A 12436-nucleotide genomic window follows, 5' to 3' on the forward strand; every position below is an offset into this window, starting at 1 on the left:
TTTGATGGGGAGTAAGGGGAAAGCGGGAAAAGGGTAGCGGTGATCCTTGTATGGGACAAAATGGACAAATAAAGGTATTAATGAGGGTGAGATGATATGCTGAAACATAAAGCAAGAAAGGAGTATAAATATATTGCACAATGCCTGAGATCAGATTTTGTCTCTGAAATGCCAATGAGATATTCAAATAAAAGACCAGGAAGTTACAATTATAAATATGAGTATACATACATAGACATGTTTATATATTCATGTGCATATGTTATACAGGTGCCCTTGATTTATAAAAGTCTAATAGGAGAGAACAGTGAAAACATATCTAAATGTGTTGTCCATGCCTCTAAACACAATTTATTGTTCAATACAGTTTATAAAACATAACTAGAGGAATTGTGACCATATGCCTTTTAATTAGCATTTAATCCAATTTGAAAAGTCAAACCTGTCCATTGAACACCAATGTCCCCACCATCGAGTGCTAAACTTAATTATAAGTTGATTTCCCATTGGTCATGAATTCTCCTTTAAACAAGTCAGAATATAATCTAGAGGATTCCCAAAGCTGTATACAGTACCCTCAACAAAGCAAAGGTACCAATGTCTTCATCTTTCTTAAAAATAGGAAAACTGCTTTTCATATATTCCTGAGGGTAGATTCAACTTTTTGCATTGAGTACATAAATACAGTGAAGCTCTATGGTCTTCCTGTCCAGTTTCTGTTGTTGATGCTAAAACCCATGTAGCCTCTTATGATCAGTCAAAAAAGAAAAAAAAGAAAAAAAAGAAAAAAGGCCAGAAATTGGATGTTTCAGAAGCCCCAATCTTCCTATAAGTAATTCTTATTCTGTGGATCTGCAGCATCCACAGTGTTTTAAAGTCCACTTTTTCCCTATTTATTTTGCTGAATATTATCAAATACTAACTAACTTTGGTCTATCTCATATATATATAAAATGAGTGTATATCTTTGGAATCAGAGTTTCAAAACACTTCAGGTGTCTCTGGGTGTTACAGGAAGTTTTTTGTAATGTATTTTTAAGTGTAACCTGTTTTGCTTAAACCCAACTGGCACTCCTGTATTTTGCAGCAAGACCAACTTTGTGACTTTGAAAGTGTTCTTCACCTTGCTTTTTATATGATGTCAATTTCACCGTGCACCAGAGGTGACTGGGAAACATATTTTGTTGGTTAAACATATTACAGTAAGTGACTGTCCTCCATGCAATTTTCAAATAAGAATCAATCAAATCTTGGGTGGCCATGTGCAAATTTCCAGCCAATTTTCACTGGTTTGGCTCTTCTCAAGGTTAAGGAAGTTTCGTGGTTGAAGCACATTGCAGGGCGGCTGACTGCAGAAGTCAAAGGGGAGAGGAGGAGGATTTTACTTCCTTTTAGCTGTTACTGTGTCTGTTGTCCGTCCAGTCTGCCTCTCGCTGCCGTTTAACCCGGGCTTTTAGAGACAAGAGGGGTTGAGAACTTGAGGGCCTCTGGCTTCATTTTAACAAGGCGTCGCTAGCACTTTGGTACATAATTTGTCATAAATGTCAGAGGTCACTGGGTGTTCGAAACCTACAGCCAGCAGATGGTCATTATGACAGCAGTTATGTTTCAAAGGCAAAGGATATTTTGTGGTATTTACTTTGGTGTGTTACTGTTATACCTCAAAGTCTATCTGAGAAGATTCTAGCTTAAATCAAATCATCTTTGTGGTGAACTTCTTAAGAGGCTGTTTAAAAAAATGGGTACATCTTTAAAAGATATTCTATTTGGTTATTCTGGTATAAAATGTACACTACATAGGGTTTGTTTATTTAATTTTTGCCTTTGTTCCTCATGCTCAACTACTAATTAGGAATTTACCAGCTTTACATTTCTGGGAAGAGTGAGAAAAGCAAATTAAGGAGCAAATTATTAAAATATGCTAATGTGAATTTCTGTATATAGCCATATCATTGAAAATGTCTAAAATTACAAAGCTACAGATGAATTTCTATGCTATGGCTAGGTATTATTACCTAATAGTATCATCAGACAGAATAAATAAAAGGTAATTGATTTGATTCTACTATGCGTCTAAATTTGTTAGTTTAAATTTTAATAACTTGTTCATTATTTTGCCCTATTTTTTACTTATACCATCTCATACTAAACCATTCTTGACAAGTCCTGACAGTTAAAATTGAAAAACAGGATTCAAATACAATTGTATTTTTATTAAACTAATTCCAGCAAAATTGGTGAAGAAATGTGTTTTTGTTAAATAAAGGGGTCCATGATTTCTCAAAACACACTACATCTTAAAGTCATGATTCTAGCACCAAGAAGCCTTGGCCAGGGCCTGGTCAGGTGTGTATTTCTATTATGCATTTATGATACCAAAGGCAGAGACGTTCTTGAGACCGGCTGAAGATACCAAGTGAGAGAGCACAGTGCACTGCTGCCTGCGCCAGCCCGCCGGGAGTGCGAATGATGATCCCTAACACCAGTGAGAAAACAGGCCTGGGGAAAGATGCTGACAGCGACTGTGGGATCCTGATCTATCCACAGATCTGTGGAACATCAGCTCTGCTCAAACTCAAACGTCCTGCAAGATTCTTTACTAATGCTAATAGTCTCACATGAGATAAAAGGGGCCACAAGAATTGTTACTCCAAACTTCTCTTTGATCTGTAAGGAAGAATTGTTTAATGATCTAGGTGTGAAAGCAATTTTGGGAGAAGTAAAGACATTGCATAGTTAGAATCGAGTCTTGGTGCATGTGATGGAAACTCAAGTTAACTGGTTTAGTGCACAGAGTGTGAGCCTTGGCTGCAACTGTCCAGAGGTCAACTGTCCAGACTTAGTGTGACAATTCCATAAATTAGTGCTGACCTCAGGCTCCTTTCAGCTTTCCTTCAGAACAGGCTAAGAGCACAGATAAAGAGCCCAACTTCAAAGCTTCCTAGTTCTTCAATCGCTGGCAAGTCACTTCATCTTTCTCTGCCTCTGTTTCTACTTCTGTAAATAGATTGATAATCATTAACTATAAATTACTTTAATGGAAATTGTTAATTGGAGCTGTGGGTAATAACTAAGTAATTTGTACTAACTACTCAGAAGTGATAGCAGCTAACATTCAAGAAGTGCTCCTTGTGTCCGGCTACTCTTAACTCGTTACTAAGGTACGGATTGTAAAACACACAACACCAGCCCGGGCAATGTGTCTACGTGATCTGGGCTCTTAAATGCTTTTTAGAGGTGAGGAAACTGAGATGCACATCTCCCAATGTGTGCAAAGTGTGAAAAATAATCCCTGCTGGCATGAGTGCCGTGCGTGCTGCTGCTGTTTCTCATGGTCTTCATGGCTCCTGCCTTTCTGATGTGATGCCCTTCAGCCTAGTCCAAGGTGACTTCTAGAGCTCCAGTCATTTCATCCTCATAAAGGAGAAGCTATGTGAGCTTTTTGGAAGGGTGTTTTATTTATACTCATAGTCTCTGCTTATGTCTAGTGCGCTGTAAGTTAGGCATATGAACTTGGCCTTGGCACAAGATGCTGAAAATATGTTCTTTCGTCTGTGTGTGGTAAAATTTGTGCCGTTTGTCACTCACAAAATTAAAAAAAAATAAATATTGGGGAGACACAACTAATAGTTTCTCTGATGTCATCTAAGAGTTTATAAAAGTATCAAAATTGTCTATTACAGATTTTCAGACAGGTATATGTCTTAAACTTGTAGAAAAGCATTTATACAAAAATAGATGAAAGTGTAGACATGACCTGATATCTAGGATCCCCTCCTTCACCTCTCACTTCACCCAAAATATTTTAAGGGTAGAACAATTCAGCAAAACAAAAATTAAAACAAAAAATATTCTATAAATAAAATGGGAATTCAACTACAACCTGGTCTTTACCTTACACATGCAAACAATGTAACCTAATCATATGTGTCCTCACATTAACCAGAAATTTTTAAAAATCGCTTGAATCAAAAACAAAAGGGAATATCTAAAATAATAAAGAATATCTAAAGAAATCGTGGCGATTTATTTTGAAGAGGTCATATTGACAAATGAAAGATAATGTCAGAGACCTTCCTAAGCTGAAAGTTAGAGAAAGGATAAAGTTTTAGAGATAAGCTTAAAAACAGAAGTGCATTCCAGCTGCATTGGTTGTACAAAGAGGAGCAACGAGGAGAATCATTTTGTGTGAGGAGAACTACCCATCTCTTCTTTATCTCCACCCTCCGATGGAAAGACTCTGCCTAGTTAGAAGAGAGTGCCAAATGTCAGTAAGGCAGGAACCTGCACCCAGTGCCTTCCCTGCCTGGCCCGTACTGCTTCTCCTGTCTGGAATATCTTTCCTATCTTCTTCACTCAGAAACTCCCACACAAGCTACAAGAAATAGTTCAAACAATCCTAGGAAGCCCAGAGACAGTGTGAACATTTTAAGAAATCACACCTGTCCAATGACATCCAAGTTCCTTTTTTCACAGGGCAGCGTAAATCCAACTCAGATCAGCCAGACGGGTCAGACTCAGAATTTGAGTTCCACCTGCCACAGCTCCTGTAAGCAAGGAGGCCGGGCACAGACAGCCCCCGCACATGAGGACATGCCAAAATGGGGACGGAAAATAAAGCCTCGTTTCCAGTCCAACAAGCTGAGAGCAGGCCACAAGTAACTTTTTACACTAGGGGGAAATGAGAGAAATTTGATAATGAATACAATGTGACCTTCCATCATTTCCATAGTCGTCTACAGATATCTTTAAAATGCCTTTGGGTATCTCAAAGTTGTCATTTCTATTTGTTGCTTCAGTTTTCTCAGCTGTAAACGGACTTTCAGGACTAAATATGACAATTAAACAAGGGGATGCATATAAAATACTCTGCTTTGCTGCCGGCACAAAGCACTTGTTCAATGCTACATATCCTAAAAAAATCATGAGCGAGTGGGAATAAATTAAGTGTCCCAATTTTTAAAAAGAAAAAAATTGTCTTCCCTTGAATAACTGACATACCCAGAGCTGAAGTAACTGCGCCTTCTGTCCCCTGACTCCCATACCAGGTCCTCCTCGGACGTGTCTCCGTCACTGTCCGCACCTTTCTGGATTATGCAGCTCCCGTATTGGAAAGGCCCATTGGGTTCTCGCCGCCGCGTGCCCGCATCCACTCCCTTCTCAGGTACGCAGACGCTCAGCGCTCCACGTCCCTCCCCTCCATCCCCACTAACACAGTGCAAGTCCTCGCAGCTTCTCTCCCGAATTGTTGAAAACAGTCCCACCTGCTCATTCACCTGTTCTACCTCCCTCCCAGCAACGCACCCTCCAGAATCCTTCCTGTGCAATTGCGTCTCATGTACTTTAACTCGTCCTTTCAACCTGTCAGCATCACTCCAAATCCCACTTCCGGAATTTACAGTCCAACTTGTTACGTAGTACCCCCTCCCTCAGGACAGCCCCCCTCTTGCTTTCTATAGAATTTCCCAAATCATGTAATTTGAAATACATGTAACCTTGTAATAAGATGAGGTAGAAAACTTCCCCCACATAATTGGATAACATTTTCAAGGCTGATATCAACTCAAACCAATTTAACAAAATAAACATTTCTTGGTGTCCTTCCTTCTATGAGGTGGTACACCATGGCAAAAGTATTTTGCCGTCTTGCTGGGAATACGGGCCTGTTTTAAGGTTCTGTGTTTTCTTTTCATTTAGTAATAACTTGGAAAGGTATTTTAGGTTCACTGAGTAGGCAAAATAGTTATATTATACCTAAATTGTTTTAATATTAATAAAATTATAAGTAAAAGCAATCTAGCTCAGTGGTCAGAATGTGATGAGTGTTTTAATACATTACATTTAAACAAAATTAACCATCATGCTAAATTTGCAGAGGTACAAAGAGGAAAACCTATTAGCTCCTGTTGTCAGGAAAGCCCAGTTGAGAGGTGGTAAATTACAGATGTGATAAGGAAAATACAAGAATATTAATACAAAAAAAAAAAAAAAAAAAAACCTGGGTGTGATAAGTCTCAGTGAAAGGCAATGGTATTCAAAGCAGGGAGAGGTTGCACCCCTTGAGGGTAGACACTAATGCCTTGTTATTGCAATTGATTTAAGGCCAAATGATTTGGGAGAAATAAGTGAGAGTTTTTAATGGTGGACTTAACTGGTTAGAGCTGGTCTTTAATAGGGCTCAGCAGAGAGAAATGCATAGATTGCATTATAGGTTTAGGGAGAGAAAGTCAGTTAAAAATATGTTAAAATTGTTTTCCTATCTTTCTCGACTCTTGTGCTGCATTGAAACTATTGACCACTTTTTCTTGACCTTTTTTTTTTCAATTTTATCTATGACATATTTTTCCCTACTCCTTTTGATGTTCCAATATTCTGCCATAAGGCTCTTTTTTTTTTTTTTTTTTTGTAGAGACAGTCTCACTTTATCGCCCTCGGTAGACGTAGAGTGCCGTGGCGTCACACAGCTCACAGCAACCTCTAACTCCTGGGCTTAGGCAATTCTCTTGCTTCAGCCTCCGGAGTAGCTGGGACTATAGATGCCTGCCACAATGGCCGGCTATTTTTTGTTGTTGCAGTTTTTGCTGGGGCTGGGTTTGAACCCGCCACCCTCAGTATATGGGGCTGGCGCCCTACCCACAGAGCCACAGGGACCGTCCCCATAAGGCTCTTTTCATATCATTTCCTTTAGATTCACTTTTCATGAATTTGCCCAAACTCCAGGTTTCAAATCCTGCCTAGCTCTTAGCAGTTCCCATCACCAAATTCCTCTGCAGAATGCCCTTTTGAGCTAGAAATCTGTATGCACTTGGCTCCTAAACTTCCACAATTAAATTGTCAAATACTGCTACCTTGTCAAGTTAGCCACCATCTTCAAAATGAACTTGCATTCACTCAATTTTTCAGCAAATAGGTTTTGAGCCTATAATATGTGCCGGCTGAGACAACTAGCATCTGAGCGTCACCCATAAACAGAAAGACCGGACCTTGTAGAACTGACCTCACATCCCATTCTCCCTGACGGTGGATTTTTGGTGTAATACTGATCTCTACTCCCTTCTTCCAGCTTTTCCTCATCTTTGAGTTACTCTCCAATGAGTAAGTGGCTGTTCAGTGCCAGTTTTCTGCTGATGTCCTCTCCCACGGTGGTCCAGGAGCTCATGCTCTTTTCCAGGAGCTCATGCTCTTTTCATCACCTGGCTCTATTTTCCCTCCAGGAATCCTTGCCTGGGGCTTCTGTAACTGATTTCAGGTGGAAGAAGGAAGGGAGAAAAAGTGCTCAGATTCCGATAGCTGGGGCCTGTTCAGGTGGGAAAGAAAGGAAAGAAAGAGGAGTCCATCCCTCTGCCTCTGCAGGGATTATATTACGTATCCGTGTTTGTGTGCTGTGATCCCAAGTGCCACCCTGTACAATGAGATGTGTGAGAAATCAACACAAACTTCTTTATTTAAGAAGTAATATTGTTTTGTCATGGCATATCATGTGGGCTTATGTGTAAAATTAATTAATTAGATTGCCCTCAAAACAATGGCTCCCTGTGGAGATAGGCGGGTACATTGCAGGTAACTTGGGAGAGTAAACTCTCTACAGAAATGGGTCCCATTCCTCAATGCTTAACTTGTGAGTGGTCACTTTGCCAGCACCTTTGACATCATTTCAGGAGAAAAGTCGCCTAGCCAAACTTTATGCCTCAAATATAATGATAATAACACTGGAACTGCACTGTGCCACACACTGCCAGGAACGAAATACACGGATTGTTTTGCCTGAGCTTCACAACTGCCATGAGAAATACTGTTTTATTCCTCACTATGACAGATGAAAATTTACTTTTTTAAAATGTTGGGAATGAAAATAAGCTCAAATCTGTATTCCCTTTGATCCTTTTTCCTTTCTCCACTTAATGCCTTGTTCCACTGTAGCTTGCAGAAGCTGCCTAGGAGAGTTACCATTTAGGGACAAAGTGTGTGTGTGGGGGAAGTCACTGTTTTGCTGTTGAGAACATGCCTTTGGTTCTGCAAGTAAGAATTCAAAATTAATTCTTACAAAGAAATGAAAGTTCATATGTTATATTACTATTATAAATGCAATAATATTTTAGTAGAATGAGATCAGAGGAATATTTTACACACAAATAGAAATAATAATAGCTGATAACTATAAAGTTTTTATACTTTGAATTTAAAGTTAAATCCAAACTCTCTAAGGAATTTTCCTGTATAACATGACTCTTGAGCCACATCTCCAAGTTCATTTTGAATTATAGTGATTGTGCTTAAGTTATACTGATTGTTTGGGGTATTATTTTTTCTTCAAATTCTAGAATATTACAAGCTCTTTCCGACTTTAGGGGCTTGCCATGTAGCTGATCTTTCTTCACAGAAAGTTTGCTCTTTTAACCTTCCCTTCCCTCTCTCTTCTGGATCTTAAGCCTAACTTAAATTTCACTTCTGAAGAGGAATTTTCCCTGAGCACTTGATCTGGAGAAGCTACTTCATAGAATTTATCACAATTTATTTTGACACATGTATTTTGTGTTTAATTTTAAAGCTCCTGCTCTTAATTTCATCTCATATTTATTCTTTCAACAAACCTAGTTGAGGACAGAGGGGGTTAAATTTATCTAAAAAGATCTGCAAAGTTATGTATTTTAATATATGTAAAAAACATTTGGAACACGTTCCAGTTTGTTCTAGCTATGTCATCTTGTGTATGGAATTGTCTCAAAATTTAGTGGCTTAACAAAAACACTTGATTATACCTCATGACTTTATGAGGCAGAAATGTGGATGTGGTGTGTTCATTTTTTCCATGTGGCACGGATGACAGTCACCCAGTAGCAGGTCAGTGGGTTATTGTGCTGGTCCAGATGGCCCTAAGGGGCTCTGCTGCCTCTGTGCTGGGGACAGAATGATGGAAGGTGGGCCTCATCTTGCCATCTTGAATCCTTTTTAACGTGAAGGTCTCTGGCTAATCAGACTTTTTACATCGCAGCTCAAGGTTCCAAGAACAAGAGTTCCAACAAATAAAACAAACCCATGATAGCCATTTATGAACCAGCTTTAGAAATCCTAAGTGTCAATTCCTGTATTCCTAACTATTCACACTAGTTGAAAGCCCATCAGGGAGAGGAAATTGACTACAGCACTCTATCCAAGTGTTGAAAAATTTGCAATCATATATAAAACCTCAATAATATTCATATTCTCCAATACTATGTTAATTTGGTTCCAGATAAACGAGAATCAGAAATCACAGCCTTGTCCCTAAGGGGTATACAAGAATAATGGAAATGTCTTCTATAACAGTTGTAGTTCAAGGAAAAAACCTATGGAGTTCCATGGTTCCATGGAGTATATGTTATCACATGGACATCTGGAACATTATAGAAAGAGCTTCTTCACTCATGTTCACTCTCATCAAACCTGATCCCTATTTTAGGTTTCAGATTAAATTTCAGTCTTGTAATCTAAACTAAATAATAAATTTACATTAAATATAATTTTTAATTTGAAGTCTTTTCCAAATTTACCAATGAAAACACATATTCCTTTCTGTTGTACCCCTAGAATACTCTGGACGTATATTTACTATATGATTTATAATTATACAAATACACTCAAGAATTCATGCTTCTTCTGCCAGACTATGTGTGCCTAATAATCATTTTGCAACATTTTGATGTAGCAGAGTACACACTCAGTAAGTGGATATGGAATAATCACTACTTCATAACACAGGAGATAGCAAATTTGATACACCAGTTTAACACAAAAAACCCAAACAATCAGTTCAACATATTTTTGTGTACTAGCAGTTATATTTATAATAGCATTTCTATGTGGAAATAAATTTCAAGTTCTAAATTAACAAGTTGGAAACAAACATTCTGACCTATATCAGTGTTAATTCATATTCTATTATATTTTATCTGCAGAAATGAGGAGAACCACAATAACTTGAATACTCTTGAGGGCTTCTACGAAACCTATAGGACGTTTTAGTCTCTAATAATGGATAAAAGCATAGATCTACAGTCAGTTTGCTTTCATTCAAATCCATTCTTCAACACTTACTAGCACTATGTTTTGTTTTGTTTTATGGAGTCTGGGTCTTGAGTCTATGTTGCCCAGTCTGGATTTGAACTCCTGGGTTCAAATGCCCCTTAGCCTCAGCATGCCTGGCTCATAATCCCTGGTTTTACTTTATGCAGTCTTAGTTTCTCCACCTGAAAGCTCAAATAATAGTTTCATAGGGCTGCTGTGAAAAATAAACAAGGGTAATCAGCAAAACTTTTATAGCAATAACTGGCATATGGCAACTTTTATGTGAATATGTTTAACTTCTTTCTATATTTTGAGATCTGGTAGTTAAGCAAAGTGATCATATATAACTGACTCTTATGACATTTTGGCAGTATTTTACAACAATTTTCATTTTTGTTGAGTTATTTTGTGTGCATCATTCATACTCTTTATTTAAGTGACCTATGGATGTTTTATTGGCCACTTGATCTCCTGCTCTGCTGCCTCAGAACTTTGGTGATGTTGAGCTCAGACATGGCTTTGCCATCTACCATCCTATGGGAAGTGGCCTTTTGGCTGGATTGCGTGGAGTTGCTGCTACTGAAGGCATCATGGAGGCGGAATCCTCCCAGTCTTCCAGCAGGCAACAGGAGGTGGTGATCTCAGCTTCCAGGGCCTCATATGTTCGGTGCTGCCCCTCTGCCTGTCTATGCTAGCTTCGACTGCAGGTGGAACGGGACCCCGTTGGGCTGCTCCATCTGCATACCTCAGCAGCCTCCACCACCCTAAGGCTGGTCTCCAAGCTGGCCTTCAGATTTCTCACAGAGTCCGGGTCTAACCTCAAGGACATCTAGGCTCTGTGACCATCTCTGCAGCTCCAATATCAGTGAACTGTGCAGTGACTACTGTGGTCTCTCCTTAGTCTCCTGGGCCCAGTACTTGTCCATTCCTCTTGGCTCTTCTGAGCCATGTCTTCATACTGGGCTTGGCTGTCTGCCATGATCTTGATGAGGTCCTGGGATTTGGGGGAGTCTACCTCCATGGTCAACACAGCATAGACAACCTGAGCTTGTAGTCCCTTGCCATGTTGTTCTGCTTTGTTATGTATTGTTCGGGTTTTTGTTTTGTTTTTTTTCCATTGTGGCTCTTCTTTATGAAGAGCAGCTCCTCCTTGACAGTCTTGATCTCTGTCTCCAGCTGCAACCTCAGAGTTTTACCTGTGCCTGTGACGCAGGTAATGTTCCATGTACATGTTAGGTAGGCTTTTACTCCTCCCTCCTTTCTTGATTTCCAAAGACTTTTACAAGTGCCCACTGATTAGCTCCCAGTTATTTAAGAGTACATGTGCTGCTTATTTTGCTATTCTTAAGATAACTTCATTTAGGAAAATAGTCTCCAGGTCCATCCCAGGTGCTGTCAAAGATGGCATTTCATTGCTTTTTAGGGCTGAGTAGTACTCCATGGTATATCCTGTGAATGCCACATTTTCTTCATCCACTTAAGAATTAAGGGGAACTTGAGTTGATTCCATGTGTTTACTATTGTGAATTGCCTTGTAATAAACATTCTAGTGTATTGGTCTTTTTAATAAGATGACTTCTTTTCATTTGGATGGATAGTCAGTAATTGGATTGCTGGGTTGAATGGTAGGTTTACATTTATTTATTGAAGGAATCTCCATACCAGTTATACCTTTCAAAAAGATGCCTTAAAGAGTGTTCAGAAGCTTCCACCCTCTCAAGATTAGATCTGAATAGGGCATGATCTATTTAAAAAAAAAAAATCCCTTTGGGAAATCTATATCAAACAATTTCTAAAGTAACTTCTGAAATTCTATAATTCTGAGAATTGTATAAAAGTTTGAATATGATTGTCATTGAAATAAAATACATATACTGAAAATATCACAAATAATAAATGTCACCTTGATTAATATTTGCAATTTGGATATAGCTGTGGAGCCACAACCTATATTGCACATTTATAAAATTATTTATAATTAAAAGATTTATTTATATTATCATAACTTCTCAACTATAAAATTACCTTTGTTTTTGGTATTATATTTTAAAGTCAAAGACAAAAAGAATCAAATTACCAACATGATAAATGCATCTGAGCCTTTCTTCTTTCCCTGTGTACCACTAGTGTAGGTGTTTTGTCTTAAAAAATAAATCACGTTTCTTCAGCCTTTATTAAACAGCATCAAGTTCTAGCCATAGCATTTAGCTAGGGATTCCAGGACTCATCTTGCAGAAAGTACTAGGGAAAGAAAGCATACAGGAAAATGCAGCAATGGTAGGGAGTAGCCACTAATTAATGAAAAAACAGCTCTTAATAACTCTAAATATTTGGGTTTGAGAGTTTAAATGTGCTTACAGAGGTAGCTATTAGCCTATTTGAGAGATGGACA

This window comes from Otolemur garnettii, unplaced genomic scaffold (assembly GCF_000181295.1).
Source record: "Otolemur garnettii isolate 467f Iridium unplaced genomic scaffold, OtoGar3 scaffold00017, whole genome shotgun sequence".
Lineage (NCBI taxonomy): Eukaryota > Metazoa > Chordata > Mammalia > Primates > Galagidae > Otolemur > Otolemur garnettii.